This window comes from Ranitomeya imitator, chromosome 4 (genome assembly GCF_032444005.1).
Source record: "Ranitomeya imitator isolate aRanImi1 chromosome 4, aRanImi1.pri, whole genome shotgun sequence".
NCBI lineage: Eukaryota > Metazoa > Chordata > Amphibia > Anura > Dendrobatidae > Ranitomeya > Ranitomeya imitator.
Window position 1 is genome coordinate 636,388,044 of NC_091285.1, and position 18,852 is coordinate 636,406,895.

General features: G+C 45.3%; 1 protein-coding gene across 1 annotated transcript in view; it reads right to left on the reverse strand.

Moving 5' to 3' along the window:
* Positions 1-5,418, reverse strand: part of LOC138677022 (patatin-like phospholipase domain-containing protein 6) — an 89,613-nt gene extending 84,195 nt beyond the window's left edge. The window contains exon 1 of the mRNA XM_069766816.1: positions 5,390-5,418. The gene's annotated coding sequence lies outside the window, so the exon portion shown is untranslated. The remainder of the gene's footprint in view (positions 1-5,389) is intronic.
* Positions 5,419-18,852: the final 13,434 nt, after the last annotated feature.

Below are 18,852 nucleotides of genomic sequence, written 5' to 3' on the forward strand. Positions count from 1 at the left end.
CTGTGGTAGTGCTTCCCATCTCCTCCGTGCTTGCCCTGATCGTCCGGAAAACTCCTCCGCCTAGGTCAGGTAAGAGAGGCCTCCCTAGGTGCATGTGATACCTCTCAACCCCTTACGCTTTCCGTTTTACTTCATGTCTCTGGTAAACGCTATTCTTTGCTTGCCTACATTGACTCGGGGGGCTGCCGGGAATTTTATTAGACAAGAGGAGGTTGTTAGATTTTCTGTTCCCGTTAGGACCCTAGAAAGTCCTCTTTTTCTTGCTTCGGTGGACGGCAAACCCCTGCAGGAGACTGTAACCCAAGTCACTCAGATAGTAGAGCTGCAAGTTGGGGTTTTACATAAGGAGAAAATTGCGTTTTACGTTTTAGCCAATATTTCTCATCCTGGTCTTTTAGGTTTACCCTGGTTGCGGACCCACAAGCCCGCATTTGATTGGCATAATGGCAATATTCTTTGTTGGGGGGATTCCTGTCGGACTCGGTGTCTGTCGTCAGTACGTCCTGTGGGTGACTCTTCCTCTTCCCTTGTTCTTTCTGGTCTGCCTTCTGTCTACTCTTCTTTTTCTGATGTTTTCAATAAGAAGGAAGCGGAGTGTCTTCCCCCACATCGGCCTTACGACTGTCCCATAGACCTGGTTCCTGGTACCATGCCTCCGCGAGGAAGAATCTACCCTCTCTCCCCTGCAGAGACTCAAGCCATGTCGGAGTACGTTCAGGAGAATCTTGCCAAAGGTTTCATTCGAAAATCCTCTTCGCCTGCAGGAGCCGGTTTCTTTTTCGTCAAGAAAAAAGACGGCTCTCTTCGTCCATGTATTGATTACAGAGGTTTGAACAACATAACGGTGAATAACAAATATCCATTGCCATTAATCTCTGAGCTCTTTGACCGTCTAAGAGGAGCACGAGTGTTCACTAAGCTGGATCTCCGTGGTGCATACAATCTGGTACGAATCCGCGCAGGAGATGAATGGAAGACCGCGTTTAACACTCGAGACGGCCATTATGAGTACTTGGTTATGCCCTTTGGACTCTGTAATGCTCCAGCTGTATTCCAAGAATTCGTAAATGACATCTTCAGAGATTGCCTGTATGTTAGTGTCGTGGTTTATCTAGACGACATTCTCATCTTCTCTCCGAACCTCTCCACTCATCGACGTGACGTCCGTCTGGTTTTACAACGTCTCCGTGAGAATCATCTTTTTGCCAAGATCGAAAAATGTGTTTTCGAACAATCAAGTGTACCTTTCCTGGGATATATCGTTTCTGATGCCGGTCTAAGAATGGATCCAGCCAAAGTGTCTGCGGTTCTGGATTGGCCACGACCAGTAGGAGTGAAAGCCATTCAACGTTTCCTCGGCTTTGCCAATTACTATAGGCAATTCATCCCACATTTTTCTTCTTTAACCAAGCCCATCTCGGCTCTTACTCGCAAAGGGATTGATTCCAACAACTGGTCTACAGAGTCGCAAAATGCATTTCTCACTTTGAAACAGAGGTTTGCCGAAGCTCCGGTGCTTCATCGCCCTGATGTCAACAGACCCTTCGTTCTTGAAGTGGATGCATCTTCCTTGGGAGTCGGAGCAGTCCTCTTACAAAAGTCAGCCTCTGGACGTATCGTCATGTGTGGTTTCTTCTCCAAGTCATTTTCGTCTTCGGAACGAAACTACTCCATCGGAGATAAGGAACTGTTAGCCATTAAGTTGGCCTTAGAAGAGTGGCGTTATCTCCTCGAGGGGGCTGTTCACCCCTTTACTATATTTACGGACCATAAGAATCTGGCCTATGTGCAATCGGCCCAAAGACTTAATCCTCGACAAGCTAGATGGTCCCTGTTTTTTGGACGTTTTGACTTTGAACTCCATTTTCGTCCTGGTGACAAGAATGTCCGAGCTGATGCTCTCTCACGGTCCTTTCAGCCGTTGGATGAACTGGAGACTCCTGCACATATTATTGACCCTGCTCGGATCATTTCCGTTACTCCTTTAGAAGTAATTTCTTTACCTCCTGGGAAAACCTTCGTGGCAAGCGAGGACAGAAAGAAAGTACTACTCTGGGGTCATTCTTCCAAAATTGCTGGACATGCTGGAATTAAGAAGACTCTTTCTCTTATTGCTCGCCACTATTGGTGGCCGTCCCTTCGTCTAGATGTCCGAGATTTCGTCGCCTCGTGCCCTTCTTGTGCTAAAAACAAGGTTCCCCGGCAATTACCTTCTGGACTCTTACATCCGCTACCAGTACCTTCTACTCCTTGGAGCCATATCGCCATGGACTTTATCACGGATCTCCCTCGCTCCTTTAATTGCTCTGTTATCCTGGTGGTTGTCGATCGATTTTCCAAAATGGCTCACTTCATACCCTTATCTGGTTTGCCATCTGCTCCCGAACTGGCGAAGATCTTCATCCGCCATATCTTTCGACTTCACGGCTTCCCTCTTCATATTGTTTCGGATCGAGGAGTCCAGTTCACAGCTCGATTCTGGAGAGCTCTGTGTGGCTTAATGAAAATAACTCTAGATTTCTCCTCCGCTTATCATCCTCAGTCTAATGGCCAAGTGGAGCGCGTCAATCAAATTCTCACGTCCTATCTACGACATTTCTCCAATGCTCATCATAACGATTGGGTTTCCTTGCTTCCTTGGGCGGAATTTGCCTATAACAATCATCCTAATGAATCTTCTTCTAAATCTCCTTTCTTTGTGGTCTTTGGGCAACACCCTGGCATTCCTTTTCCCATTTCCAGCACTTCAGGCGTACCGGCGGCTGATTCTCTGTCCCTGGAGTTCTCCAAGATTTGGCTAGAGACTAAGGAGTCACTTCTAAAAGCTACTGATCGTATGAAAAGGTTTGCAGATAAAAGACGACTTGATGTTCCCCCATATCTACCGGGGGATAAGGTTTGGCTCTCCTCTCGGTACATTAGGCTAAAAATCCCTTCTCATAAATTAGGTCCTCGCTACATTGGTCCTTTTGAAATTTCTAGCCGAATCAATGAGGTGGCATATAAGTTAAAATTACCGGCTTCTTTGCGTGTGCCAAATGCCTTTCATGTCTCGCTTCTTAAACCTGCTGTATTCAATCATTTTCACTCTTCGTCATCTTTTGTCCCATCCTTTTCCTCTTCCGATGATCAGTTCGAGGTGAGGGATATTTTAGCTCAATAGACGGTTAGGGGCCGAACGCTATTTCTAATTGACTGGAAGGGATTTGGTCCTGTGGAGAGATCATGGGAACCTCGAGAGAACATCAATGCGCCCCATATTTTAAAGAGGTTTCTTTCCAGCTCTAAAAGAAGGGGGAGTAAGAAAGGGGGTACTGTCACGATCGCCGATACTTACCTGTCCGGCCGGCGCGCTCCTAACGTCCCTTCTTCTTCTGGTCGGCTCGGCTTCTCTGCTTCTCGGCGCAGCTGCGGTCCGCGCATGCGCCGTAGGGTCTCTTCCGCCGCTCTGCCTGCTGGGAGGTTGTGACCCGGTGGCTCCGCCTCCAATATGGCAGCGCCCACCGGGTATTTCTGCTCGGCGCTTCCTCAGGTAAGCGCCTGTGTATCTTCGCTGTAGCGTTCCTGTTAGCGCCAGCGTTGTGTTTGGGCCCATCCTTAGGATTACTCTCTGTGTTCCGTTTCTCCGGTTTCTCCCTGTTCCTCCGGTTATCCCCTGTTCCCTGTTCCTGCTGGGTTTTGGTTTTGCCTTGTCCTTATATTGTGTTTTTCCTTTTCAGCTCTCTGCCTCGTCTCCCTCTGCGTTCCTGCTCCGCTGCTTCACCCAGTCGTCCCTTTGGCTCCGGCAGTTGCGGTACCATCCTCCTTGGGCCTGCTCCTAACGCTCCCTGATAGGGGGCGCATCCATCAGGTTTGCTCGCCCTGGGGGGCTCTGGGACCGTGACCCAGAGGGTCCACTATTGGGTTCACTACGTCTCGTCATCTCACCTCCGTGTAGCGTAATACATACTTTGTGGGGGGCATCATATTGTGTTAGTGGAAAGCAGAAAGGTATCTTTAGGGGCATCTTACTGTGTGGAGGAGCTATGTGTGGCAGCATCAAACCATATAAAGTCCATAAGAAAGGTATTAGTGTGTGGGAACAGTAAGGGGATTCTCTAGGAGCATTTTTTCTACGTGGAAGAGCAAAAAGGATGGGTGCTGTGTGGGTGCTATGCCTGCTGCTTTACATATTGCTCATTCCTGTCTTTAAAAGTGGGAAGATATGAATTTATTAATACTGAGATCACATTCAGACATGGCAGAATTCCCACAGATTTGTGGTGCAGATTCTAACAGTAAAAATTTAGTATAAAAAGATTAGCATTCTTGTGAGGAAATCTCTCACATTTTCAAATCCTGGTAATCCTGTGGATCTCTCCGAGGAACAAGAAGCTCTACATGTAAGACTATGTGCCCACGTTGCGGAATTGTGTGTGTTTTTTTCCGCACCATTTTTGCAAAATCCGCCGGTAAAATCCACTGCGTTTTACCTGCGGATTTACTGCGGATTTCCTCCGTTTTTTGTGCGGATTTCACCTGCGGTTTTAGGCTATGTGCACATGATGCGCAGAAACGCTGCAGATCCGCACTGTGATGTACAGTACAATGTTAGTCAATGGGAAAAAAAAAAAAAGATGTGCAGATGGTGCGGAAAAATCAGTGCAGAATTGCTGCGGATTTCAAAGAATTGCTACGTGTGCACATAGCCTTACACCTGCGGATTCCTATTATGGAGCAGCTGTGAAACGCTGCGAAATCCGCACAAAGAATTGACATGCTGCAGAAAATACAATGCAGCGTTTCCGAATGGTATTTTCCGCACCATGGGCACAGCAGATTTGGTTTTCCATAGGTTTACATGGTACTGTACAACGCATGGAAAACTGCTGCGAATCCGCTGCCGATCCGCAGCCAAATCCGCACCGTGTGCACATACCCTTACTCATTCCGAGTCTGTGATGGAAAGTCCACAGGGAAAGTCTCCCGTGTGCTGATTTAGCCACAGTATGAATACTCAGACCATTACGTAGACTTCATTGCGTCATTTTACCCATAACAATATGGACGTATTTCTGCTCGGTTTAGGCGATTATACATTTATTATACGGAATTGGCAACTTTCCTACGTATGCAGCATCACAAAAAAAAAAAAAAAATCTAAGGTCACGTTCACACCTGTCCAGATTTACGACATCCTATATAATCTACTGTTATAATAGCGGTATAAATCTAGCGTAAACCAGCGTGAAGGTGAAAGCGCATGCAGCGAGCGAAACAATGGATTATTTTTAGCTTTTACTACTTGCACTCTATAAATAGCATATTCTATAGAAGCGCAGACTCCTGCAGACTATTGCACCCCTCCAGGCCTGACAATGGCTCCTGATCACATAATGACACTTTTCACCTCTTTCCTCACTTGGTCGACCTTCTTTCGACTTTCTTATGAAATCTCAGCTACTACTAGTGACATCACGGCCATCGCTGGGCCGGACCTGGGCTACAATTGGGTGGCATAGTGGCACCGGGCCGTACACCCCACCCAGGATCTCTATATATGGGGCGGCCACGTGCCGGCTGTATACACCAACCCTTGTAAAACTGGCACAGCAGCAGAATCTCATTCATTAACCCATTAGGGGAACAGAACATTTTCATTTTTTTTGCTATTTATTTTTTTCCTTTTAATAATCTGTTTGAGGGCTGGTTCTTTAGGTTTGTTAACTGATTTTTTTTTTAATTCTACTTTTGTTTTATTAGGTAGATAACTTTTTTTTTGCAATTTGTTATAGAGGAGTGGAAACTCTTAAAAAAATTGTGAGTTTCAATTTTTTTTTTCTTATTACAGCATGTACCGTTTGGGGCAATTCATTTTATATTTTGATAAATCGGATATTTATGGATGTGACGATATTAAATTTGCCTTTTTTTTTTTCTTATTGTGTTAAAGGGGGAGAGTCATATTTTTTCGGAATTTTTTGTCACCACTTTAACATAAAAAGCACCTAGACATGTTGGGTATCTGCGAACTCGTACTGACCAGAGGAATCGTAATGGCAGGTCAGTTTTAGCATTTAGTGAACATGCTAAATAAAAAAATAAAATAAAAAAAAAAACACTTGTGGAGTTGCCTTTTTTTTGGGGGGGGGCGGGGGCAATTTCACCGCATTTGAAACAATTTTTCCCCCCGTGTTCCACTAACCTATGTGGTAAAATCAATGGTGTCACTCAAAAGTATAACTCGTCCCCCAAAAAATAAGCTACATGGACCAAAATGAAAAAAAAAGTTTTTGCTTTTGGAAGAGAAGGAAAAGATGTACTGTATATTTAAAAAAAAAAAAAACAGACCCCGGGAATCGAAGGGGTTAAACCAGGCCTCTCTGCTATACCATACACTGTAATCCTAGTACAACCGGATCCGGCTGTGTGTAACCGTAGGACATACGTTGTGCGGTGTTTACTAGGGTGACATAGAGGCCGTTGTGCCCTTTGCTCCACATACCGCTGCGGCTGCTGGGACAGATTTATTTTGGTCCCGGCCCATGTAATATTGCCCGCTGGAGTACATCCTACTACTGATACACATGATAAAAAGATGACGGCATCTTCTTAAAAAGACATATACAGTATTTTGAAATTCCTGAAGAATAAGTAGGACTGTGACTACAGTCTGTCGTTTGTTTTCTTGATTATTAAATGCCAGATTTAAGAAAATTCAGTATTGATTTTTTTATTACGCCTCTATAGAATTCTACATAGAATACCGTCCACATAGCAGCTTTATGGACCACGACATTAAATATTTTTCTCCTGGAGCCTCACTAACCATAGCATGGTGTGAACAATGGGGCAGTGCTATGCCTATCCACAGTGTACACAGAAAGCAGCCAGTCAGTTGTTGGTGGCAGGGTTACACAGAGCTCATGAATATGGAGGACTACAAGGCAGCAGGTTGACAAGTCCTCTAGTGATAATCTCCTGCTAATAAAACTGATTATCAAAATTATAAAAATCAGCCCAGTAAGTGACACATCACTGGAATCAGGATCTATGTGTCTATATTACGGTGCTCTTAGAATAGATGGCAAAAACTTGGTGACAGATTCCCTTTACATACCATATAAATATCCCTGAAGCCCACTAATTCAAATACTCTTTAGTTTTGCTATATTCACATTTCTAGCGCACTATGTGGTATTTCTGCATTTTTCCTGGGGACATGGTGACCTGTGATTGGCAGCATCTAGGAGGGAGGGGTGAAAGCACAAAGAAGAAACGTTCTGTTGCGCCATGAGCAGTGCTAAAATTCAGGAAAGCTCTGGGATTTTAATAAGTTATTTAACAATTTTTTGAGAAAGTAAAAGACCATAAAAAATGCATATCCATAATATAACGCTGGGAGCGTCATTCTGTCCGAGACTTTTATAGACTGCGCAAGCGCAACGCGCCTGCGCAGTCTGGACTCCACAGAGTGACGTAGCCCAGGAGATCGCGGTATGTGTAAGAACTAAACGCATACCACAATCTCTCTGGTGCCCGCAGCTCTTCCCGTGTTCAGCGGTCACGTGGTATCGCTCAATAAAGTAATGAATATGGACTCGACTACACTCCCATAGGCGTGGAGTGCATATTCATTACTTTAATGAGCGGTACCATGTGACCGCTCAGCACTGGAAGAAGCTGCCGACCCGGGACGACTGAGAAGCAGGGACGTGCCAGGATGGGGTGAGTATGACGGGAGAGGGTGAGCCATGCGATATTCACCTGTCCCCGTTCCACCGCCGGACTCTGTCTTCCACGTCCTCTGGCTGTGACGGTCAGGTCAGAAGGCGCGATGACATGGTTAGTGCGCGCCCTCTGCCTGAACAGTCACAGCCAGAGGACCCGGAAGACACAGCGGCGCGCGACAGTGGAACGGGGACAGGTGAATATCGCAAGTGCCGGGGGCCTGGGGCGACACCAGCACCTGACCCTCATAGAGCGCCAGTGTCCCCTCCTGCTCAGGCCCCCGGCACTCGGCGCCCAGCGATGAGAGGTGAGTATGTCATTTTTTTTAATCGCAGCAGCATATAGGCATATTATGCTATGGAGCATCTTATAGGGCCATCAACCTTTATGGAGCAGCATGTGGGGCATATTATTCTATGGAGCATCTTATAGGGCCATTATTAACCTTTGTGCAGCATTATATGGGGCATATTTTTGTATGGAGCATCTTATGGGGACCCATTATGAACTTTATGGAGCATCTTATGGGGCCCATCATGAACTGTATGGAGCATTATATGGGGCTCCTGATTCAATATGGATATTCAAAAAACATTTAACCTACTGATGTCTCAATCAATTTCACTTTTATTGGTATCTATTTTTATTTTTGAAATTTACCGGTAGCTGCTGCATTTCCCACCCTAGGCTTATACTCGAGTCAACAAGTTTTCCCAGTTTTTTGTGGAAAAATTAGGGGTTTTCGGCTTATAAAAAAAGAAAGGAATGTCCAGCTTCACCGATTCCGTAAAAAAGAGTTTTCTTTATTCACATACTTTAAACTTGGAGGATACAGACTTCAGCACAACCATATGGGTGAGAATCTCAACGTGTTTCTGGAGACTAGGCTCCCTTAATCATGACATTGTTTTCGGCTTATACTCGAGTATATACGGTACCTATGAATCCTCCGTCGGAAATGGCGAATGCATATAGCGCACTTCATTGTAAGTTACGCATCCGATTTATATACTGAATCTATATATAAAATACGTCAGCGGAGCAATCCAGCCACTTTCTACTGAATTTATATGGAAAATACGTTAGCGCAGCAAGCCAGTGACTTTTTACCGCACATGACAGAATGAGGGCGCTGAATGGGTGCAGCACATGACAGGATGGAGGCGCAGGATGGGAGCAGCACATGACAGAATGGGGGCGCAGGATGAGAGCACCACATGTCAGGATGGGGACGCAGGATGAGGCCGGGATCACACATACGTGAGATACGGCCGAGTCTCGCAAGTGTAAACCCAGCTCTGGCGCTGGCACTCCGGAGCGGAGCGTGTAGCTCCATGTATTGCTGTGCGACTGCACGCTCCGCTCCAGAGTGCCGGCGCCAGAGCTGGGTTTTCACCTGCGAGACTCGGCCGTATCTCACGTATGTGTGATCCCGGCCTGAGAGCACCACATGACAGGATGGGGACGCAGGATGAGAGCACCACATGACAGGATGGGGACGCAGGATGAGAGCACCACATGACAGGATGGGGACGCAGGATGAGAGCACCACATGACAGGATGGGGGCGCAGGATGGGAGTACATGACAAGGTGAGGGCACAGGCAAGATGGAGGCGCACAAAACAGGATGAGGGTGCAGGATGTAGGGCGCAAGATTGTAGCAGCACATTCCAGGCTGGAGACCATATACCAATATAAATGCTCGCCACCCGGGCGTAGAACGGGTTCAATAGCTAGTTTGGTATAACCGTGTAAGTAAAAAATTAGTAATTTTTAAAACTATTTTAAAAGCCAGAATTGGTGTTTTAATTTTTTTTTTTTTCATCTTGACTTGCAAAATAGGAAATAAAAAATGATCGAAATATTGTACAGTATATTCCCACAAAATGGTCATAAAATCTACAGCGCATTTCACAACAGAAAAAAAAACCTGACCCAGCTCTGTCAAAAGACAAATGAAAAAGTTAGTTTTCAGAGTATGACTAACAAAAATTTTTTTTTCAAAAACCGATATTCTTGTGGAAACATAGGTTTAAAAAAAGAAACACTAAATTAGTTCACGTCTAATGTTTAAGATTTTTTTTTTCACCCTTGCTACCACACACACACACACACACACACACACACCTCTGGCAAAAATTAAGAGACCACTGCAAAATTTTCAGTTTGTCTGATATTTCTCTTTCTAGGTATATTTTTGAGTAAAATGTAAATTGTTCTTTTATTCTATAAACTACTGATAACATGTCGTTTCGAAGGGATGCGCCCTTCTTCATGAGATGAAGAAGGATGAAGAAGGGCGCATCCCTTCGAAACGCGTCGGTAGTTGTTTTGCCCTAAGCAAGGCTCCGTAGGCCTGTGACGTCACACTCTGCTTGTCAGCGGCAGCCATTTTTTTTCCTAGTGTAACGAGGGACGCCTCCGGCCGGGACGTTCCCTGGCTCTACACTTGAGCAGCGGTACCTCACGTAAGTTGCGGTCAGCACTAACGCATGTGTGCCCACCCGACCGCCACCGTCTGCAGGACCACCTCGCCTCTATACCTGCCACCGATAGCGGTGTGACGCGGCGAAATCATCCTGGCACCTTCCATCAGCCGCCTTGTGGAAACTCAGCGCGGCACATGACATCCTGCCCACTTCACTTCTAAAACGGTAAGGGGTCTTACTGATAAGTGTATTCTAGCACATAAACGCAGCACCTTTACTATTGTGGGCATTGTACCTTGTGTGTTTATTGTTGCTGGTGCACATCTGGACCTGGAGGCACGGCACACACCGCGAGGTGGCAATTTGTTTTGGCAGTGTGCACATTAGCTAGCAATTGTTCAATAGCACTCCTTGTGCGGTATTTTATTTAAGTGCTGCATACATGCGTGGTTCTTAGGTCGTGTCCCTGCGGCCAGAGTTAGTAGCTATCTAATCACCCAAGCGCAGTATCAGTTGGTAGTAATCTTATTCGGTTTTGACAGAATTTCTGGGGATACCAGCAGCTGGGGGTTTTTTTCATTGTTCATTGTTATTTGTGATACTTGACCTTGTTTTAATGGACTGCCGTCTTAGAAATTTTAAGGATGGAATTGTGACGCCCAAGAGACCGGGATACCCAGCACCGGACCAATGGGGTCTGTCTCTTGAGGGGGATGTCACGGGTGGCTTGACCCGGTGCTGTAGCCTCAGGCAATGCACAGTGTAAGGGGTATCGTGAGGGAACAGGCACTTACTTGATCAGCAGCAGGTTCTCCCAGCGGCGATGATCCCGATCCTGGATAGATGGCTATTATCCAAATGAAAGACTGAGGCACTGAAACGTTTAACCAGTTTACTTTAACATAAAAGGATTTACAACCAGTCCTGTCACCGGAGTCTGTATGGGAACTCTGAGTTACTTTGACCCTGCCGGGGTCTTCGCCTCTTATTGTACGCAATTTCTGTGTGGCCCTGCTGCTGTATGTGAACTGGCTGCCGGCCCAATCTGTCCCCTCCGGGTCCTGGTTCGACGGGCAACCCGAGTCCTTTTATCGGCTTACCCCCTCCAGGAGTACCGCTGAACTCTGTGTCTGTTGCTGCGTCCGACCCTAGTGAAGCTGATATCACCTCACGTTTTTCCGGTTGCTGTATTATTTATAATGAATACAGCCACGGATCCGGTATCCGTCTTTGCGCCTGTTCTGGGTAGTGATTAATGCTACCCGGTTCTCACAATGTCCCTTTTCTCTGTCCCTCTTCTCCTCAGGCCGGTGATTTGGGCCTGGAAACCGTCACAGGGCTGTTAGAGATTCAACTGTATGACCTCTCACTTTCAGCTCCTTAGCCCAACTGCCATTTCTTCTCTCAGACCAGAATGGATTAAGGGGAGTCTCTGGAGCTCCCCCTTCTGGCCGGAGGTGGTAGTGCAGTTTTGCTATTTTAGTATTTGTGTCTAGTGTCAGTAACTATTTTTGTGGCAAATACCCCTAGGGGTGCCACAGAGGCAACATGACGCTCACTGTGTCCCTCTGCTAGTAAAGCCAGTATTGAGCCCTTCTTTTCCTCACTCAAGACTTTTCTTTCAAACTCCTTTGGCATGGTGAAAAGTTATTTTTTCATTCCTATTACTTTTGGGATATTACTAGCACTTGTGTTGCCATCCAGCTTGTGCTATTGCAAGAGGATTGTGAACACCACAGCAGGTTTTTTTTAATACTTTTCTTTGTTAAATAAGATTTAGTTCAGGTAGTCACCTAATCAGAAGCACATTAAGTAGAATGAGGTGTACTCTGGTTGGAATTCAACTGGAACAGAATGGCTGTCAGACATGTAGAGAAGCTAATTTTTGTAAAACTGCAGTGGTCTCAAATTTTTGCTAGAGCTAGCTTTTTATAGAGGGTTTTTTTTTTAAACCCTCTATAAAATTTGGTATCAGAATTGTATCAAACCCTCAGATTAAGGAGAAGTGAATTATACAAAATAATGACTTATCTGAAGTCTGTGATTTTTAGCTTTATGATTGGAGTGTAAGGGGCAACGTTTCTCCTTGTGGAGAGTGACATGTCAAGCCTGGAATGTCAGAATGAGGAGACTTGTAGGCCATGCATGCTCCTATGGGAAATTAAATATGCAAATTGTCTCTTTGGCAAGCCTCTGAACAAACAATTTACATATTTAGGTTTAAGACAGTTACAAGGCCAGGGTCGTACTTTCATAGAACACAATGGTCTCATGAGGTTGAGCAGGAAAAAGGAGAGCGGGTCGGATTTAAATGGCAACATCTGACTCTTCCTCCAACAGATGATGTTTTTGGGGAATGGACGGATCAGACAGGATGATTGTTGTTTTTGTCGTCAGGAAAGGCACCCCACCATCAGAGGTGTCTAGCAGCGGCTTACAGCACTCCTTGTTGCAAACACAGCCATGCTCTGCCTGAGAGTCCAGGTGTAACAAAGGCGTGGAAAGGAAAAGCGGGCGGCCGACGAGCATTCTACTGATGTATTTTGAAGCTGTATGGCTGCTTAAAGAAAAATTTCTAAAAAGTGTTAGTCCTACATTTTTTTTTAAATTTGGCAGGAAGAAAAATAATCGAAACAACCTTAATGTGAATTTTTTTTAATTCAAGTGCAAAGCACAACTCCAAAGCACGCTCCAATTCCCCCAACAAGCCGAATCTAAAGCAGAACCTGCAGATGCCACTAGATGGCGGAGGATCCACACAAAACGCCTTTAGCAAGCTTCAGCAACAAAAATGAGAATTTTCAAGGCTTTTTACACCAGAATTCTGGCATATACGTTTTGATAAATCAGAGCCAAGAAGTAAAAAAAAAAAAAAATAAATAAAAATAAAAAACTTCCTAAAGATGGAGCAGTTTCCTCTGAGGCCTCATTCACACATCAGCGGGGCACATGGATAGAACATGTACACATTATAACCTATGCTGCTGTTCATATGTCCGTGTTTTTTCATGGACCTTGTGTCTGTGCAAAACTCATGGAGACAGACATGTCCATTTTTCTCTAGTATCGTGGATGACAAGTGCCAATACAGTTCTGTGGGTCTGAGAAAAACACGTCCAGTGCACAAGTAGTGATAATTTCACTTTCTTTACCCCACGAGGCAATTTTCGGAACCTGGAGCCGACAAAACCACTCAAACGACAAGCAAATGGATGGCAAGAAGAACAAACAAATTTTGGAACAAATCAAGCTAAACATGTCACTCGAAGCAAGGATCACCAAACTACGACTTGCCTACTTTGGACAAATCATACGAGAAGGACATCATGGTTGGAAGAATAGAAAGAACAAGGTGAAGAGGTAGACCAGCAACCACCGATGACTTGAAACTCTCAATATAACAGAAGACCCTGGTGGACCTACCAAGATCGATTTTTCTACAAGTCACTATGGCCAGAGATCGAGCTGAAGGCCATTCATTAAATAATAAGCCCTCCTTTCCCACTTAGTCAGCTATAGAGGGAACTGATGAGGAAATTAACCCCTTTATTAGGAGATTAAAGTATCAATGTGCAGGACTCTGGCCCATAGGCCAAAGTCAGTAATTGATGCGTGCAGGAAGGGAGCCGTGCAATTTTCCTTACCTACCGGCACTCCTGGCTCATCTTTTCATTAGCTGGAACAGCGCAACATTGTCTGTTGCACTGCAATGATTTTTTTTATACATGTTCCTCAGTCCGTAGCGTGCTTGTGCACATACGTACTGGGAGGAACAGTAAGTACAGTTCTTGTTTAAAAGTTATTTTGGTTTTCTGTGGGATTGAGGAGTGCTGTTCTCCCCCATTTATAGAGTAATAAAATAAATAAATTTAAAAAAAGTGGAGGATAAAGAGTGTTCGTCCACCACTCCATTCAGAAGGGACATGTACTCAAGACGACATCGATTGTGGTCAGGACATGCTGTACTGTTCTCAGAATTAAGAACATGCCTGTGGGACATGGATCCTGGTTGACCCAAAGATTATAAGAATCAAAATCTTGTTCTGTTAAAAAAAAGAAAATCAGTATTCCTACAGTGAAAAAAAACAAACAAAAACACAACAAACATTTACATTCTCTTTTTCCCCCCCTTTTACAGCCTTGAAAGATCATGTGCTCAGACCGGAATACATAGAAAAACACAGACCACCATGAGTTAAAGGTTTAGGAGTCTCGATTGTATGCAGATACAGTACAGACCAAAAGTTTGGACACACCTAATTTAAAGATTTTTCTGTATTTTCATGACTATGAAAATTGTAAATTCACACTGAAGGCATCAAAACTATGAATTAACACATGTGGAATTATATACTTTAAAAAAAGTGTGAAACAACGGAAAATGTCTTTTATTCTAGGTTCTTCAAAGTAGCCACCTTTTACATTGATGACTGCTTTGCACACTCTTGGCATTCTCTTGATGAGCTTCAAGAGGTAGTCACCGGAAATGGTTTTCACTTCACAGGTGTGCCCTGTCAGGTATAATAAGTGGGATTTCTTGCCTTATAAATGGGGTTGGGACCATCAGTTGTGTTCAGCAGAAGTTTGGTGGATACACAGCTGATATTCCTACTGAATAGACTGTTAGAATTTGTATTATGGCAAGAGAAAAGCAGCTAAGTAAAGAAAAACGAGTGGCCATCATTACTTTAAGAAATGAAGGTCAGTCAGTCTGAAAAATTGGAAAAGCTTTGAAAGTGTCCCCAAGTGCAGTTGCAAAAACCATCAAGCACTACAAATAAACTGGCTCACATCAGGAAAGGAAGACCAAGAGTCACCTCTGCTTCTGAAGTTTTTCCAAGTCACCAGCCTCAGAAATCGTAGGTTAACAGCAGCTCAGATTAGAGACCAGGTCAATGCCACACAGTTCTAGCAGCAGACACATCTCTACAACAAATGTTAAGAGGAGATTTTGTGCAGCAGGCCTTCATGGTAAAATAGCTGCTAGGAAACCACTGCTAAGGACAGGCAACAAGCAGAAGAGACTTGTTTGGGCTAAAGAACACAAGGAATGGACATTAGATCAGTGGAAATCTGTGCTTTGGTCTGATGAGTCAAAATTTGACATCTTTGGTTCTAACCACTGTGTCTTTGTGCGACGCAGAAAAGGTGAACGGATGGACTCTACATGCCTGGTTCCCACCGTGAAGCATGGAGGAGGAGGTGTGATGGTGTGGGGGTGCTTTGCTGGTGACACTGTTGGGGATTTATTCAAAATTGAAGGCATACTGAAACAGCATGGCTACCACAGCATCTTGCAGCCGCATGCTATTCCATCCGGTTTGCGTTTAGTTGGACCATCATTTATTTTAACAGGACAATGACCCCAAACACACCTCCAGGCTGTGTAAGGGCTATTTGCCAAGAAGGAGAGTGATGGGGTGCTACGCCAGATGACCTGGCCTCCACAGTCACCAAACCTAAACCCAATCGACATGCTTTGGGGTGAGCTGGACCGCAAAATGAAAGCATCTCTGGGAACTCCTTCAAGATTGTTGGAAAACCATTCCCGGTGACTACCTCTTGAAGCTCATCAAGAGAATACTAAGAGTGTGCAAAGCAGTTATCAAAGCAAAAGGTGACTACTTTGAAGAACCTAGAATATAAGACATTTTCAGTTGTTTCACATTTTGTTAAGTATATAATTCCACATATGTTAATTGTTTTGATGCCTTCAGTGTGAATTTACAATTTTCAGTCATGAAAATACAGAAAAATCTTTAAATGAGGTGTGTCCAAACTTTTGGTCTGTACTGTATATATTTGAGTTGGATGTGCAAATATACAGTGTACAGGAAGTATTCAGACCCATTTAAATTTTTCACTCTGTTTCGTTGCCGCCATTTGGTAAACTCAAAAAAGTTCATTTTTTTTCTCATTAATGTACACTCTGCACCCAATCTTGACTTAAAAAAACAAAAACAAGTAGAAATTTTTGCAAATGTATTAAAAAAGAAAAACTGAAATGTCACATGGTCATAAGTATTCAAACCCTTTGCTCAGTATTGAGTAGAAGCACCTTTTGATCTAGTACAGCCATGAGTCTTCTTGGGAATGATGCAACAAGTTATTCACACCTGGATTTGGGGAGCCTCTGCCATTCTTCCTTGCAGATCCTCTCCAGTTCCATCACGTTGGATGGTGAACAGCCATTTTCAGGTCTCCAGAGATGCTCAATTGGGTTTAGGTCAGGGCTCTGGCTGGGCCAGTCAAGAATGGTCACAGAGTTGTTCTGAAGCCAATACTTTGTTATTTTAGCTGTGTGCTTAGAGTCATAGACTTGGCCAAAGGTTCACCTTCCAAGACAGGAGGTCCAGAGCACTCTGGAAGAGGTTTTCATACAGGATCTCTCTGTACTTGGCCGCATTCATGTTTCCTTCAATGGCAACCAGTCGTCCTGTCCCTGCAGCTGAAAAACACCCCCATAGCATGATGCTGCCACCACGTTTCACTGGACAGATTGGAGTGGTGCAAGAGAGTTAGCGGGGAGGACACAGAGGAGGGTGTTGCAGTAGTCGAGGCGGGAGATGATGAGGGCAGGACAAGAGTTTTGGTAGATTGTGGGCTGAGGAAGGAACGGATTCTGGCAATATTTTTGAGTTGGAGGGGACAGGAGGTGGCAAGAGTTTGGACGTGCGGTTTGAAGGACAGGGCAGAGTCGAGAGTTACCCCGAGGCAGCGGATTTCATGGTGATAGCACTTGCTGCTGCGTGGGAAGCACAGTTAGCGGCATCCAAGGAAGCGGTGACTCCAAAATCCCCAGCTCTGGCTGAGTAGCGAGGTCTGCTACTTGGGAGGAAGGTCGATATCCTGAACGGCTGTTGACAAGACCTCGACCCAGTGGGCCATAGCCACCCAGATAGCGGCAAAAGATGGAAAAAGCGCAGTTGCAGAAGCTTCAAAACCTGAATGAGCAAGATTGTCGATCAGTAGGATTTTTAACCACGGCACCCTCGGAAGAAAGGATTTACAAGCCAGTCACGATACGGGAGGATCTACAGGGGGAGACTGACCAGTCTTTCCTCAAATCAGGAGCAAAAGGATATTTCGACTACATGGGCTTCTGCCCTGTGAAGCATTTATAAGGTCGGATCCTATGTGTCTCAACAATGTCCTTAAACTCAGGATGGTTGGCGAACACTCAGTGAGTTCGCTTAGTTCTCTTAAATGACACAGCATGGTCTGCCTTAGATGAGGGTTCCTCGTCTACCTTCAGAGCGTTGTTCACTGACTCACTGAGAGAATTGAGTGTCTCCTGATCATGCAGAAATTCCTGATCTAAGGACGTATCAGACTGGTATTCCGAAAAGGGTTCTCTGCTAGCCCCTGTAGAAGGGGAGCGAGAAATTGAACTGCCTGAGGCAGAGCCACGGGAGGGTCGGGGGAGATGTCATGGGTAAGGTTGAGCGACTGACTTTTTTTTAGGGTCGAGTCGGGTTTCGTGAAACCCGACTATCCCAAAAGTTGAGTCGAGTGAAATAGGCCGATCACGAAAAGTCGGGCGATCGACAAAAACACGAAACCCAATGCAAAGTCAATGGGAAATATATATATATCTCTCTCTCTCTACAGAAAAGCTGGTGTTACACATTGCAAATCGCTACAGCGCACAAGCGAGAAGATGGCGATAGGCGTGCACGCCCCTAAGACCTATGTCACTCTGCCCACACTCCTTCATTGGCTGAAAAAAATGGCACCAAACGCGTCATACGAAACGCGACTTTGGCGCGAAGTTCGCCGACCGCATGGCCGATCCCACACTAGGATCGGGTTTCATGAAACTCGACTTTGCCAAAAGTCGTCGACTTTTGAATGTGTCCGATCCGTTACGCTCAAGCCTAGTCATGGGTCCTTTTCCTGGAAGCATGAGAGTCTTTAGATAAAGTGCGACCCCTAGCAGGTAACGGTTTTGTCCGTCGGAAACAGTCACATGTGACAAGGCCCTGAGTAGAGGAAGTGCCCCGGAGAGTCTAATCGCTTGGACTAAGGATGCCATAGACTGAGGAAGAGAAGTGGCCCACTCAGGGGGACTAGGCTCGCTGGGGTCGGTATCAGTGACGGGTGGCTCCTGGGCAGTCACTGGTTCACAAGCAGTGCAGAATGCAGTATTGTGACCCCGGGGTAAAGAAACCTTACAAGTAGTACAAGAAGCAAAAAACAGTGTGCGTTTTGTTATAGTCTTTTTGGTAGGTTTTGGTTGTGACATAGTTTTGCCTGTTATGGGAAGGTGTGCTTGCAGGGGAAGGGTTAAGCTAGGTTTCTGCAGTTTACCTAGGTCCTGTGTCTTAAGTCCCCTGGGGAGGTGCCGCTTTGTTCAGTGAAAGAACTGTGCTGCCAGCGCTGTATCAGGGCTTAATCTGCGTCCCGGCTCCTTACCTGCAGGAGAAAAGATGGCCGCCGAGATTAGGAGGTAAAACGCATCTCGTAGGAGATGAGAAGCGCCAGAAAAGATGGGCAGCGCTAACTGCTGGTAGGCGGAGCTAAGCCTGCGGCCTGTACCGGCCAGAAGCCGGGAGCTAAATTTCTAATGCAGGCCGCAGTCATGCAACGCCGCGGCCCCTGATGCGGACCGCGACTTTACACCGCCGCCGGACCACCAGTGCCCGACCCGGCTATGCAGGCCAGGAGTTTAAAGGGACACTGTCACCTGAATTTGGAGGGAACAATCTTCAG